The following is a 15,415-nucleotide window of genomic DNA, read 5'->3' as shown; positions in this document are numbered from 1 at the left end:
TGTGGATATAACAGTATTTACTTCTTCTATATAAGCTACTAAGAATGACAGCCCCGACTCTTTTAGTGTCGTGCCACAATTGGGTCCAAACTTGAATTTGTTGTTCACTCTTGTTAATTATCAGATGCCAGCTTGCTGTGATGCAAACATTACTGTGTTGTGATCATGTTAGCATACTGATGCTTAGCTGGAGAGAGTCACAGAGCTGCTTGCCTGGCTTTGGACTGTTCTTGTTGCAGCTCACCTCCAAAGAGCATGTGTCAGTGCCAGTCAGCATCAGTGCAGCAGTGAGGTCAAGGGGTTCGTTTGCTAATGAATTTCGAGTTTCTGTGTTTTTAACCTTTCTAATTCCACTTGCTGACCACATTAACATCATAATTTAGCCCAAGGAGAGCCCCAATAGTCTCAATACACACCCAAAGCAGAAGTCTTAGGGTGTAGGTAGTGGCAGAAAGGACTTTTCTGTCTGACTCAAAAGAGGTGGAAAGCTTTAAAAACAACGGCTTTGTCTATCTGATCCTCATCTACAGGTGCGATAAAAGCCGTTAAGGGAAAGGTGGCAGTGGGATGAAAGTCTCTGAAAGTCTTGTCAAAGCATGAGTAAGAGCTAACAGCAGAACAAAAGCAGTTCTGTTCTTTGTGAGATAAAGAATTCATTACTCAGTCTTCCCTTGGTTTGATTTCTGCTCAGCAGCCACTGCTCATAGTCATGTTTATTCAACATATTTGGATAGATAATACCTTTTCTCGGATTTCCTCATGTTGGTTTTAAATAATTATCCTGCTTCCAAAAATAGTTTGCAATTGTGGGTGGAGTTTTTTGTGTGTGTAAGGATATTTGTCAGAGGCCAAAGGCAGCAGCTCTGCATGACGTGTAGAAGAATGCACAATAAAGACGCTGCTGTTTGTGCCTGTGTTTGGGAGTCGGGGACAGGCCACACGGTTGAGCCCCCTGTTCTCCACTCTTTGTATCCTGGTCATTCACTACAGTCTCTCTTTGTGCCAGCCACAGATCACATGTCACAATATTTGAACAGCTGCAGTCGTTGGCTGTGTGTTTTCTCTCTTCCTTCGACACGGAGAGTGGAGATCTGGTTTGATAACACAGACTATGAGAATTTGGACAGGTGAGCAGTGGGAGAAATATCTGTAGTATGGTGCAAGCGTCACATACAAACTACTGTAATTAAAACAAGGGCAACAGTAAAAGAAAAACATCAAAAGAGTGACAGCTGAGAATCCTCCCCTAGGATGGAGCGGGATCAATTTGGTGCTATTAAACAAATTGACATCTTATAATGGATTATGTTAGAAACCTAACGGCTCCGTTCATGCTGTCACCTTAACCTAAACCTGTCAATATCAGGACTTGGAACATGATATCTGCTCTTCGAGCCTTCTTGAACACCGTAGCTACTATCCATTGCATTTCCAGGCTGGAGAAACGTTGCCAGTTATTCTTTCAACATACACTTAAATATCTTCTTCTCTGTTGTCCCGTTGCGTTATTGGCCTCACAGAGAAAGTGAGTCATATCCTAGACACCAGGAGGCTGCTGTAAGAGAGCCAATAAAACTGTCTTTGAAGAAACTCACACTAACACATCTCAGGGCCTTTTAAGCAACTCATGCAACACAAGAATTCAGAATTCATTTACACTGCTCATGTCCCTTGATAGCTACAGGACAAGGACTGTTTGTTGTACTATTCAGTCTCCTACAGCAGTAAAGGTCACTGATAATAGTGGACACAATGCGAGAGAATTGCGTGTCGTGTATAGCGCATGTGCACTATATATATGTTACAGGTACGTGTGCCTGTAACAGGGGTAGAGGTGTTTGGTTTCTGTCCTTGGGCTGTATGTGTGCACAGACTCACGGACGACCATCATGGCCACTTTGTATCAAGTTGAAGCGTCAACTGAAACCATTACCTGTTTGTTGTGCACTTAATGAATCATCACGATAAGCTGGAATTCAAAAGTATACTTGAAGCTAAAAAATGTAACAACTTAATCTTGCTGTTTTTTCACTTGAGGAGTAAAAGTCAAGCTATATCTTAGTTTTGATGGAAGCTGAAAAAACCCAGCTCTCCAGCTCAGCTTGTGTTGTCAGATGTGATCAACTTGAATTTTTGGGTAATATATGCGAGCTGATTTGTACTGAGATTTGAGGCCATTGTGTAAACTGCAGTTCAGCTCTGCTTTGTCTCCAACTGTAATGAAAAAGCTTTGCTGAGGACTGTGTTTACTGACTTGTGATTACAGTTAGCAAACCCATCATCTGATCAGGGCGAGTACATAGCAGCCTCATGGTCTCTCTGAAGGGGGGAGAGTGCATGAAAAAGGGAGAAAAAAAGGCAGAGGGCACCTTGGTAGTCTAAAGCAGAATGTGATTAAAATTCTGTTCTAGTCGCAAGCACACATTGTTTGGAATCACCATTTGGTATTTGATAAGGCACAGCCTAATCGCACCCTCTGGGGAAAGTGTGGAAAGTAACACTGATGACGCTTTGCTGGGTACTCGCAATACAAGAAGAACCCAGATGAAAAGAGTTCTGTAGGTCTTTGCTGTCTCACAAAAGATAAGTCCAGTGTGAGTGTAATACCAACAACGCAGGAGTCCTGAAATGCAACTCAGTGGCATCTTTTTTCCCCTCTGCCTTCTGAACAACCACACATTTCAAACCCACCACACATTTGGAATAGATCTTGAATTATTATTTTTATTTTGAAGCTTCAAGCCCATGTTCAGATGTTACAAAATAAGCTCCCTTCACAGTCTCAGAAAACATTGCACAACCATTGTGTTACACTGCACAGTGTTGAAAGAAGAGTGAACTACACTTCTTGTATAAAGCTGAAGGGTTGGTCATTTAACTTCATATCATAAATCTATTTCTTTAAAAGTGTATATTTCAAGTATTATAATCAACATAATGCAACTTGACCTTTATGTGTGCCGCCTGATAGTGTTTGCACGCCAGCTGTTTTCAAAGGCAGCCATGTTTCCCACACAGCCAAACAAATATATATATATTGTAGCGGAATGTAATTCAATTTATTAGACCATCTAATTCCATGGATTTAGATGCAATTATCCATTTTCATGCACTGTTTAGTCCAGCATGTTTTTTCTCTACCACCTTATTAAATTTAGTGAGACAGAAATGACAGTTGATCCTGCTGAATTAAGATGTTATAGTAAGATTAGTGCCAGCAGAGGGGGAAACAATATACCTTACCCGTCAGAGTGAATGGAGCAATAACATTTATGTTTATTCTTTGAGGGCAAATAAGCAGATTAAACACTTTCACTCCTTTATCCAAGATAAAATAGAGTTTTTACAGCCTATTTATCCATATTTACCTGTGCTGAGGGTGTTGAAACTTTACCTGAACGATATAGGCTTTGCCACTCTGACCAAACCTCCACATTGGTGCTGGTATAGTGTGCTGGTGCTGGTGATATGATCTGTAACAGCAATATAGGAGGGGTTGCCATGTGGTGCAGAAATTCATGGTCCCCATAACTAAGATGGCCTTTAGTGCCGACATGAGTTTTTCACGTTGGAAGTGATTTTGAGTGAATTAGCTCAGCTGTAGGCATCACCCTTTAATTTGCTTCAATCATTCATGTCTCCTGTAGTGCCAGAAATTCATATCTAATGTCTTAGAACTAATTTAGAAACATTAGCAAAAAATCTTAACTGTAATGGGAAACATGGTTAGCTTTATACCGCAAAACAGCTCGTTTGTTAGCATGTTAGCATGCTTACAAATAACTAGCTTTAAGAACTAATGTACCCCAAAACCACAGCCTTATAGAAATACTTGATTAAAACCTTTAAGTTGTGTTTAACTTTTACTTTTCATTTCTGTGGCAGTTGTTGTTGTTGTTGTTGTTGTTGTTGTTGTTATGGAAGCATTAAACGTATTCTCTTATAAAGCTAATACTTTCGAGGTAAACATGCAAAATATACCCTTTTATTCTGTTGTTTTCTAAGATCAATACCTTCCTTGTAATGTGTATAAGAAATTGTTAAAATAAACTGAATTATTTTTCCTGTGGATGCCCACAGCTCACTCTTTAGCATGATCCACTCTACGGCGGTAACCCCTGACCCCTAAACACCTTGAGTCATGACATTCACAGCCATACTTAGACCAGGAACGTCATGCACGTTGCTAAAGATCAGAGACTACTGACTCTTGTAGGAACAGAGGGATTTATAGCCTACCAAATTAGCAGTTCATGGGCACGGTGAATAACCAGCAGTGTGAGAAATGTTTCCAGTGTGGCCGCACCCTGACCACTACATCTTTTTTCAGTCCTCACACAGCCCTGGTCCGAGGTATCCTAAACACATACGCTTAAATTTAGACTGGCTCAGACTGACCACAGACACAGCCTAACCTCCTGAAATCTGACACCCACTGTCTGCTGTTTCTCTCTCTCCTGACTCTGTGGGTAGGTGCGTTTTCACTTTCTAACTTTTGTTCACCGATTTCCTTTGTTGAGCACCCAACCATCTCACACACAAACACCTCAGTCTCTCATAACCTCTCCCTCTATTCTTCGTGCTCGGGGGCAGCCGACTGGAGCTGATTTACTCTGTTTGCACAGAGTTAGAGCTCCCAGTTCTGGAGGAAATGAAACGTTAAAGTTACATACTTATACGATTCTTAAAAGCCCTTTCCATTATCACTTTTTTTGACTGACAGAATTCATGCTGTGTTTATCTGAACGATCAAACAATTGTCCTCCCTAAATTAAAAAAAAGAAGAAGAAGCTGTGCACATCTTTCTTCTGTTGACAAGCTTACTGCTGGAATCCTATTTATTCATACTGGAGCATTTCCTCGGTTGTTGAGTGTGTGTCTTCAACTGATTTATTTCAATTTGTATCCAATAAGTGAATAAACAGTTGGTGATTCCATTAATAATAGTGGAGCAGTGAAAATTTAACAGGAAGGTGGGGCAAGAGAGCAGGTGAAAACACAGCAAATCTGACCCATTTTCACCTGCTCAACCAGCAAGATGTCTCAAAATCTGCTGTCCTTCTGCGCATAATATCTGACAGTTTGATCCTTTCAGTGTTCTGGAAATATAGTTCTATCTGGGGACTGGTCTACAATGGAAACGTTCCACTTTGTTTGACACTTTTTTAATCACATTCAGTGGCGTATTGTTCTGCTTTCTCAAGAAAACGTTACTTTCTATTGTAGTAAACAGGCTTTAGTTTAGAGTTTAGATAGATAGATAGAACTTTATTAATCCCTCGGGTAGGTTCCTCTGGGAAATTCAGTTATATGTTATATAGTTATATATAGTTATATTATATAGTCAGTTATATGTATATATGTTTTTCTATTGATAAAATGCTAGTTTCTCAAGCTCTGTGCCCATCATCAATTAATTGATCAATTATTCTTAGCATTAATATGCTTTCAAATTGAAACATGAATATCCAAGTAAGGTCAATCCGATCAGGAAGATTTACTTTTGCCATTCCTCTTCTCAGTTCCTTCTCCTCTGCAGCTTAGTGCTCAATGACCCATAACAGCTTCCTGATGGCCGGCTATGAACATGATGAGATCACTAGTATCACTGATCTCATCATCTTTTCATTCACACGAGAAAGGAGAGGGGAGAGCATATGTACAGAGACACTTGAGAGAATTGGAGGAGAGGGTACAGTAACAGTGACAGCCTCAATATGAATGTAGCCGTACAGATGAAGGCCTTATGGCTGTCGTGTGTTTCAGAGAGCTGGACCTGCATTAACGTGTCGTCTGCTACAGTTAAGCTGCACTTTTGTAAACGAGTCAATCATCACACATAAAGCATATTTGTTTGTTTTTTTTCAAGTTTTTTTCAAGTGTTAGACTCACAGTAAATAAGACAGATAAATCTGATTTCTTCAGCATTTTAATTTTGTTTGTGTACATTTTTTGCACTAAAGATGGAGTGATATAGATGCACTAAGCAAGTCCTGCACTAAGCAAGTCCTGCATTTTTATTCTGTTGAAAAACAGTGTTGTTTTTTTTTTTAAATGAAAGTGAATGACACCTTTACGTGGGCAGTGCCTGCTGGGTGTGGAGAAACAGATGGCTTTGGAGACAGTGGTGCATGTTTTATTAATAAAGCTCACTGCCCAGTTATGGCATTACAGGAAAAATGGGTGCATTATGCATAGCCCTGGTGTCACTGGAGCTTGATGTTTAAGCTACATGTCTGATTGATTCAGACAGTGTGAGTGGGTGAGTGGGATATTCACAGTGAAGATATGCATTCAAATCTATTTGTATGTTTTAAGAATAAATATAATTTGTCATTTTCCATAGCATAGAAAACAATGGATAATTAATTTTACTTAAAAAAAGTAAAGAAATGTCTTGAGACACAGGTCAGTGGCAGGAGTGAATCTGTTTTTGCTTACAGGGAAATCAGTGGGCGTGCACACACATACACAACACGACTCTCCACAGTTGCACTGCAAAACAAGATGGCCACAATGAAGCAATCCAGACGACCACCAACTCTGAAAACTTTGTCAAATCGGGATTTTTGAGTTGCTGAGTGCAAAAAGGCAACACATGACATCAGCTCAGCTCAGAGAAACAAACACGATTCAAGAACATTTCTCATCTCTGGCTGAACTGGACCAATCCCAAACTGTTACACAACAGTCTGGACAACAGGCTTGGACTGTGATTACTCATGTCATCGTTGGGAAATTAATAGAGACCTACTTTCTGCTCATAAGGGATAGAAAACATAAAAGTGTTTATCCTGATATCTGATATCTACTGCTTAAATGAAGCCAGGGAGCTCTTTCTTTTTTCACTCAGCTGCTGAGTCCTCCTTTAATTCCTGTGTCCTCGTCACCACTACCTTTCAAGACTCTAAAACAGAAAATCTGTGACAAAAGCAAGAATAATTATGCAATTATGGCTGCACATTCTTGTGGTGTTCTGCTAGCTCTTCTGTGTTTTTAATCACAGTTTGGCAGCAGTTAAATGTGTGGTCTGAATGTAACCTTTTATTTCAGGAAATAGCTGAAAGTTCTTATCAGCAGCAAACCATTAAGACATACAATGCACTGTATGTCTCAATGGTTTGTGTTGAAAGCTGTATGAATATGGCTAACTAAGAGTGAATAGCAGCAGTCCTGCATCTGTCTGGTTTCTGCAGTCCTATAAATACTGTAGGCCCAGTAGGAGGAGGAACAGCGGTAGGTCCAGCAGGTCAAGTTGCCACATATGAGCAATCCCATATGTTTTGTAACACTCTGCATCCTGCCAGTTGGGAGAGACTTTAGTGGCAGCAGAAAGCAGTACAGTTTGAGATGACAGCAAAAACAGGTGGGAGCCAAGCCAGCTCCATCTCACTTCTTACATCAGCATGTCAGAATCCCTTTAAGTAAGTCACCAGTCAGTCAAGGAGATTCTTCCTGACTGTGGAAGTGCTCCACTTCAGATCAACCCCACCTTAAAAAGACGCCCATTGTGTCTGTCTGTGCTTGCAGGCGGCCTGGCTGAGGATTCCTCCAATCTGTGAAACGGTGGGCATGTGACATCACCCCCTCCGCCCCATCTCTCCCTCCTTACATCAGTGCATCTGGCCAATCAGTGCTCAAGGAGATCCAGTCACATGAGAATCCCCCCCAGTCTTGGTTACCATGACAACGAGCACTGGTCCAGGCAGCATCTTGCTGTGGTGAGAAAAGAGGAGGTGGAGGGGGGGAAGAAGGCAGGAGGAGAGGCAGAAAGAGAAGAGGAAAGGGAGGAAGGAAGATAGAAAGACAACAATTCCATTCTGAGGAATAGCTTTTGGATCTTCAGCTTGTTCCTGTCTTCATTCAGTACAGTGAGTACTTCACCTTTATTACCCACGTTCACCTGCTGCACTGCAAGCAAATGAAAGGAGATCTGATGCAGTCCTTTGTCATCAGAATTGGATAATGTGACATGGCAGATGCCTTTGATGATTTCAGGGATGGCATCAGTAATCCCTTTGTGATGGGGAGAATGCATGCAGCCTGCCTCACCTTAGGTAGACAACCCATTGTCTGTATATTTACTCAAAGGCTGATGACAGACCTTAACAGTGAACAGAGCCATGGTGGGAACCAGGGTGCTCAGTGCAATTAGAGGCAATTTCATAACATGGTGAAACTCCTTCCGATGTATTATGCAGCGAGTCAATCAGCCTCCAACCGCTAATCTTAGTCCTGTCTTTCTTTCTTTTTTTTCCCATTTCTACTCCTCCAAGTCTGTCTTCCTTTTTCTATCTTGCTCATTTCCACACAATTAGATCTGGCTGACACTCTGTGCCCCACCGGGGTTTTGTATAATTAGCAAATCCATGGAAATTTCAGCTGGGACAGTTTGCTCTGATTGCAGGACTTGTATGCTATGTAAAATGTCCTTGTGGTGGTAGAAACAGAGAGGTTTTCTAGCTGCAAGTTAATTCATGGTCATAATGTTGCTGTTTTACATTACCTTACATTTGAACCTCATACATAATTGCAAAGCATGCAAGAGAGATGATGCAGAGTCACTAATAAAGTGCTAAAGATCTAATTCATGTCCTGCTATAGAAGGAAGCGTGATGTTTACAGGCTGTTGGATTTTTTTGCTTTTTATTTGTGTGTGTGTGGCTTGTAAGAGTAACCTTAAAGATTGTTTGGAAAGGGACTTCTAATTTTTTTTTGTTATTCCCATTATGTTTTGATGGAACAGTTATACAACAACATTGTGCCTGCAAACTCATTACACGTGACTTAACCGTGATAATCTGATTAGTATATGGCATTAACAATTCTGACTTCTGCCCGTTTATCTCTCCTTGTATATTTGTACTTGATATCCCTGTATCTTATCTTCTCCCTGCGTAGGTGGGACCAATATTTTTCAGTATTCTTTTAGTATATACACCATATCATTTATTAAATTGTGCTTATAAAGCTATTTTAAACAAAATAAATCAAACTAATACTGAACTACCAACTTGGCCAAAGTTGTAGTTTATATTATACGTGGCTTGCGTCTCAGCCGCACTATCTGTCCTGTGACATGAGCTGATGGGAAGGTGTTTGCTTGCTAGCAGTGGTAATGTGCCCACAGCTGATAGCAGCTGAAGGGTTTCTCCTTTCAACATGGCCTAAGAATGTAGCACCTTACAGAGAATATAGATAATCTTTTTCTGATCCAAGGGGATGAACTATATCTCAAGCTGCCTCATCCTTGAGACTGTTTTTGCTTGCCTGTGATCCAGTTAATGAACCAGTAATGACTTTGAATGATTGGTTAATAAAAACCTTTCTTTTGACAAGGTCCAGTTGCAGTCTGGATTGCAGAACCATTTTTTGTAGTCTGGGGAGAAGTCCATGTTGTGACTGAAACAAAAGCAGTGTATCAGTAATGCACATTTCTGTCTGCGGGAAGCAGCCAAACACTCACTAAACTGTTTCTTGCCATTTGAAAGTGATTGTTTAAAACTTATAATTTTCCCAAATTGTAATCTTATGGTTTTCCACTGAGGCAAAGTTCAGCCCCTTTGAAACCACTGCACAATCTGGGTCTATACTTTGTTAGAAAACAAACAAATGAGCTTTGGAATTTCCTTTGGAATAATATTTTCAAGATTTCCTACAGTGGAAAAGAAGGAGACTTGCAGATAGACACAGCAGATACACACGTTTCAGGAATGTTAACCATTATTTTATGTCATGCGCCTCATCACTCCAGACTACCTAGAGCCTACTTCTTTTACTGTCCATATAAAACTCCCGGGTGCCAGAGTGCACATCTGAATCACGCCTCTATATTCTGGTAACTCACCTGTGCGGATGATGCCCAGTAAACAATTTTACAGTAACCCATTTTTGTGCAGGCTAATTATTACTAGCAATAATTTATCAATTTTTACCCCACAGGTTAAGTCAATATTTATATACACAATCGCACACAAGGCAAACGGGAAATATTTTACAGTAACTGAAAGATAACAAAATAAATAAATACAAATAAAGTTTGACTGTTCGGATATCACGTTAAATGAAACCCCACCGGTATCCCCGGTTGTCTAAACCAGTTTTAATGTTTCGGCCAAGGTTTCGACAGCATGTGAACGCAACACTGCTCCTGCGTCACGTTGGAAGAGACCAATTGGATTAAACTGAGTTAAAACACGCTGGCTCACCTCAAGAAAGAGCGGGGGGTGCTCACCTTGTACTGTTAGAAAGATTGAAGTACAAGCTAGCACAGCGTCGTCTCTTTGCCGTATGCAGTCTATTACTGCTTTGTACTCTTATTTCAACATGTAATACAGGAACATTATTTGTTCGCTCAAATCTCAGGAACATACTGTTATTTACAGAGCTGCACGTCCCCCCCTCCTTGTCGGCGTTATGGTTTCGACGGATCCCTCTCAGTCAGTTTCAAGTTGCGCCTTCTCGTCTGCCGTGTGGCTCTGTGCTCTATATCTCTACCGAGCGGAAAAAAAATAGACATTCCTGTTTTGGCTTCACTGTGAAATTTGGATTTACACAGGAAAATGGATTTAATAGAATTATTGACGATTGGATTATAATCACGTGGCATTCAGAGGTAAGAAGACACGCTTCTCTCAGTCGTTTGACAAACAGTGGGTTTTTTTAAACGTTACCGTGGGATCCGCGGGCTGCACCTTCGCACGTTTGGGAATGTCACGCTCTGTTGGTTTTAATAGAGCAGCTAACGATTTAACTGCATTGGCCTGTTATAAATCTCAATTTTCTTTGTGCAAAGAACATGCACATTACTGGTGCATCACAGAGGAAAACCTCGGTTCTAATGGGACAGCCTGTGGAATGTAGTGGTGGTATTAGTCACTTCCACACAAATATATCCATCAGTACAGAATGCAGTCCAAACGCGACAGTTTACCTGATGAGTCGGCAAAGAAACTCAGTAATATTTGTACATCATTGAGTCAGAGGTGACATTTGAGAAATGTCGTTTTAGGAGCTTGTTTCGGGTAACAACACAGCCGCAACACACCTGGAAAGAAGTCATGTTAGGTAAACGTTAATGCACACACTTTGTATTCGCAACAGATGTTGTTACAGGAGGCTGGTATGGAGCTGGCTGGTGCTTGCTCTTGTGTAAATCTCATGCAGTCCTATACATACCGTAAGTTTAGATATTTTGCAAGTGCTTTTGTTGTCTCTCAGTACCTGGTTTGTGGCCAAGTGTAAAGGTTTTGACGTTAAATCAAAGTCTCCTCCTAGACTTCAGTGATGAATGCTTCCACATGTCGTTTTTGTTGATTAACTGTATGCTGACATTAACATTAATATCATATTACTCCAGCTGGCTCAGCTGGGCCCATACAGCAGCAGCAGAAGGGTCCTGACCTGACAGGCCAAAGTCTCTTATCCTGTCTCATTTGAGTGATTGGATTTGTTCTATTGATTAGTTATACTGAACCTTTGTTTCTCGCATTTCAAGAGCTTCCTTCCTACACTGTATCTTTAAAGACTTTGTACATCTACTCTGAGGCCACAGGGTGCAGTTGGGTAGGTGGGTGTTAACTGGGCTGCGCTGTATCTGTTCGCACCTTTGTGTTATCATAACTAGCAGTTTCCCTCCTAGATCAGGATGTGGAGCAGAGTAGGAAAGGATGTTTGCTTGGTGGCTGACTGCAGTTTGGCTTTCTGAAGAGAAGCCTGACATAATCGTTCAAGTATAGTCAAGCATGCAGCGTCCTCTGCAAAACTAAGCTGTGTTACAGTGGCAAACTTGGCTTTAAGTTTATATTTCTGTGTTATAAACACAACCCACAAAGCATCCAAAATACATCAAAACACAGCAGCATGAATTTGATAAGGCAAGCTTTTTAATGTTCGTATTTGTGAGGGAGGGGAAGATAAAGCTGACTCACTTTGCCCCCTTACTGACCGTCGCTCAGAGAGTTAAGGAAACTAGCTCTGACTCTGACCCCCTGTGAACCTGCAGTATATTGTGGAAATGGGAAAAGTGCTGGATGAAAGGATGGACGGTAGGAAGGAAGGAAGTCCTGTGAAGGCAACTCGTGCTGTGTCATGAGCAGCTGGATGTATCCCAGCTATCTGGTACATTTGCCCGATGGCTTGTTGATGTGGCTGACTCATCTGAGACTTGGTGCCCCCCCCTCCATCCCACCACAATATTAAACTACTATGCGTGTTATAGCAAGTCTAGCCTGCTGTAAGTCCTTAAAAGGAGAGACAGCTGTAACTAGAAGGAATGTTGTGAACTGCTTAAGGTTCCATTTCTTTAGCAAACACTCATTGCAAGATAATGAGAGAATATCCAGTTACCGTTTCAACTTTGTACTTAGGTGGATGAGATTGTGATGATGAGTATATTCCTGTGATGATGAGTGTTGACTGCGTCACACGGGTGTAATAAAACCAAACAGCCTGGACGATGCCATATTGTTTCCACCCTTTAAGGTTTGGAGATTCTACAAATTGCTTTATCTTCCACCGTTCTTTTTTTTCCCCCATAGTAAGAAAAATAAATGAGATTTGGTGGAATAATCTCTAGTCAAAGCTGCATGACTTCCAGCATGGCTCCTGTCCATTTGCTTTTGTGATTTCCCACAGCTCTAGATTAAAGACTTACTTCTTGGCTGTTTCTTCCACCTTAGAGATCAGAAGTGGGTCAGTATGACAAATGCATTCCAGAGGCTACGCCAGTGATACATGTTGCCAGTCTGCTGCTCCTTGAACTCTATAAAGTCTGCTATCTTACGTCAGCCAGTGCAGCAGAAACTCTGATCCTACACATCTTCATGTGACAAGCAAACAGGCTGCTGAGACTCTCTGCGCCGTTACTTTTTTGCTTAAGTGTGTGTATTTTCTCAGCTACCTCACAAAACCCATTTTTACGGCACACTGTTGTAGTTTCTTTTCTCTACTCGGGATACATCTCAGGGCGCGATCTCTAACAACACTGGAAGCATTATATGTTTTTAGTTGTTTCTGCTGCACGGAAACGCTGCCATAGATGGGATCGATGGGTAATGTTGGTTTAACTTAATCCTTATTTTTGTAATTGTTTTTGAAACCATTGTTGTGTAAGAGCAATATGAAAAAGCAGGGAGAAATAAGGGTAGTAGTGACATAGATACGAGGCTGATGTAGTTAACAAAAACTAAAACCAGAACTGAAGCTAAGCTAAGCCAAACTAAAAAACGTTTTAGTTCATCGAAGCAGTACGGGTAAAAAACCAAAAAGATTTTCTTTGCATACAAAACTAAAATATAGACGGTGATATAACCGACCAATAAATCACCACTTAGCTTTTTTTTCCTCTTATCACGAGCATTGATACGTCTTAAAGTCAACACATTGCACAGATTTGTGACTGACATCCACACATTTAATATTCCACGTCTCTGTCCTCTAACCTAGTCTCCACACATTACATCAGCACTGCGTTCATAGCGAATTCATATTGAATCCTTTTCTGCCTGTCATGACAAAACATTGATTTTTATTGAATGTAATATTAATTGTGTCTGACAAGGTGTTAAAATCATCTTTCTTGCCAAGAAAGTTGAATCAGGTTTTCTCTTGTTGCTCCTTTGATGGTTGAAACAACGTCTCAATCCGGTGATTATTTCACATGATGTCACACACTTGCTGCCATGTGTGGTGTCACGTGAGTGATGACAAACCAGACTTCAACTTTAGAGTAGGCGTGTAGAATGATAGAGATAACATCAGCTTCTTACCCTTTTGAACTGTAATAATGATTGCTTTACCTCGTTAGGGCTCCTAATTTGCTATCATCTGTGCTCTCTGCTCAGATCTGTGTTTTATTCCATCATGTGTTCACAGATCAGTCCTCTAATATCCACTTGGCGGTTACACAAGATGTTAAACAGACCTGGGATCAGGAGTATAGAACAGGACTTGACGGCTGTTTAAAATGTGGACGTGAACTCTTGTCTCGAGTTTTAGGGTTCGGCTGGAGCTGTGAAGACGTTTGATCAGCTAACCTTAACACTAACACTTTGATCGGCTTTACTAAACTACACAAGACTTGTGAATTCCCCTTTGTCTCCTTTTACTTTGGAATGAATTGTGACTCAGTTTTTTTTCCAGTTCGTCCACGTCCCTCCACTGCTTTGTGTTAATTTGATCATTTCAAATATGATTTACAGTGAAGCAGTGAATTCCTCAGTTTTCATCTAGTGTCTAAATGCAATCTGTGCTGCACCTGCTAAGCATGATTTTCCTACCACCTTGTAGTAGGTGACAGGGATTAAAGTGTAATTTGGAAGGAATCTGTTTTCATGCTTGCTTCTATAAAGCAATCATGCCTCGTGGTGCTGCGTGGGTGTTCGGTTACCTTCCTACTGCAGCAGCTCTTCAGTACACTCTGGAAGGCTGGATTTCCTCTGGTCTGCTGCTCAACTATTTGGGAGACGGAGGGACATGAAATGTTCGGCGTTGCGAGGCTGGGAAGAAAGCCAACCTTGCATGTTCTGATTCAACTGTCTGCACACTGTGTAAAACAGCAAAAAAATACATGTACTGGTCTGAAAAGAGGATGAAAGCACAGCTCGCACACTGCATAACTCTACTTTTACCTATTTATTGCTTCTTGGTAGTTTCCAACACACCTGCTCATGATCAGACAGTAATGCACAGAGCAGCACCATCTGATATTTCTGATGGCCATGTGTTTAATTTAGACTATTTTGGGGCATATGTACAGTTTGTTTTCTCCAATTAGAAAATATTCTTCTGGTGCTTTTATCCCGATCACAGCTAAAGTGACACGTGTGACTCATTTTATTGGTTAACAGAAATATCCTGTATAAATCATTGCTTAGTTATGCAGTAAGTTATACAGTAACCTAAGAGGGCAAATGGGATAATTAGTTATCGACTGTGTGAAAGACAGGCTGTTTACTGGGTAAACCTCATTCTGTTAAAGATAGGTCTCAATACCTGGTTTTTGATGCTCCCTGTTGCTGCCACACTGCACGCAGCGATACTAAGACGTTGAGGATGACTGACCCAAATGAAAGATTTCGGCAACTGTAGGTTTAGCTAGTCAGAGATTCTGCTTCCCTTATATCATCGACTCGACAGAGTCCTGCAATTTGTTTACCATCTGAACTACTCACAGCTGCGCCCACGCGCAGAGATTAGAGAAAGCAAACATGGATGTGATGGGATTATGGGCTGTGCTGGTTGTAGTTCACTGTTGCACGTTCCACTCAATGTACTTTGCTCTTTTTAGATGATGTTTGTCATCAAAAAAACCAAAACAAAATAAAATATTGAAACGCGGCACTGGTGCCTGCCTGCTGGAAACAGTATCTCCTAGTTCTTCCATTGCTGAGTATTGAATGTTGTACTATCATAC

The 15,415-nt window shown here is 40.9% G+C and overlaps 1 protein-coding gene across 22 annotated transcripts in view; it reads left to right on the top strand.

Annotated features, from left to right (window-relative positions):
* Positions 1 to 15,415, top strand: part of mical3a (microtubule associated monooxygenase, calponin and LIM domain containing 3a) — a 78,648-nt gene that overhangs the window by 7,115 nt on the left and 56,118 nt on the right. For 20 of the 22 annotated variants that reach the window (XM_084932836.1, XM_084932819.1, XM_084932828.1 and 17 more), the window contains exon 2: positions 7,531 to 7,871. The exons of 1 other annotated variant lie outside the window; for it this stretch is intronic. The gene's annotated coding sequence lies outside the window, so the exon portion shown is untranslated. Of the gene's footprint in view, positions 1 to 7,530; positions 7,872 to 10,429; positions 10,616 to 15,415 lie in introns of those variants that run through there. One more of the 22 variants, XM_084932816.1, reaches the window with a different exon arrangement.

This window comes from Perissodus microlepis, chromosome 7, assembly GCF_051167445.1.
Source record: "Perissodus microlepis isolate ML-2025 ecotype Zambia chromosome 7, ASM5116744v1, whole genome shotgun sequence".
Classification (NCBI taxonomy): domain Eukaryota; kingdom Metazoa; phylum Chordata; class Actinopteri; order Cichliformes; family Cichlidae; genus Perissodus; species Perissodus microlepis.
The sequence above is the reverse complement of the archived record's forward strand: the minus strand, read 5'-3'. Positions and strand labels throughout refer to the sequence as shown.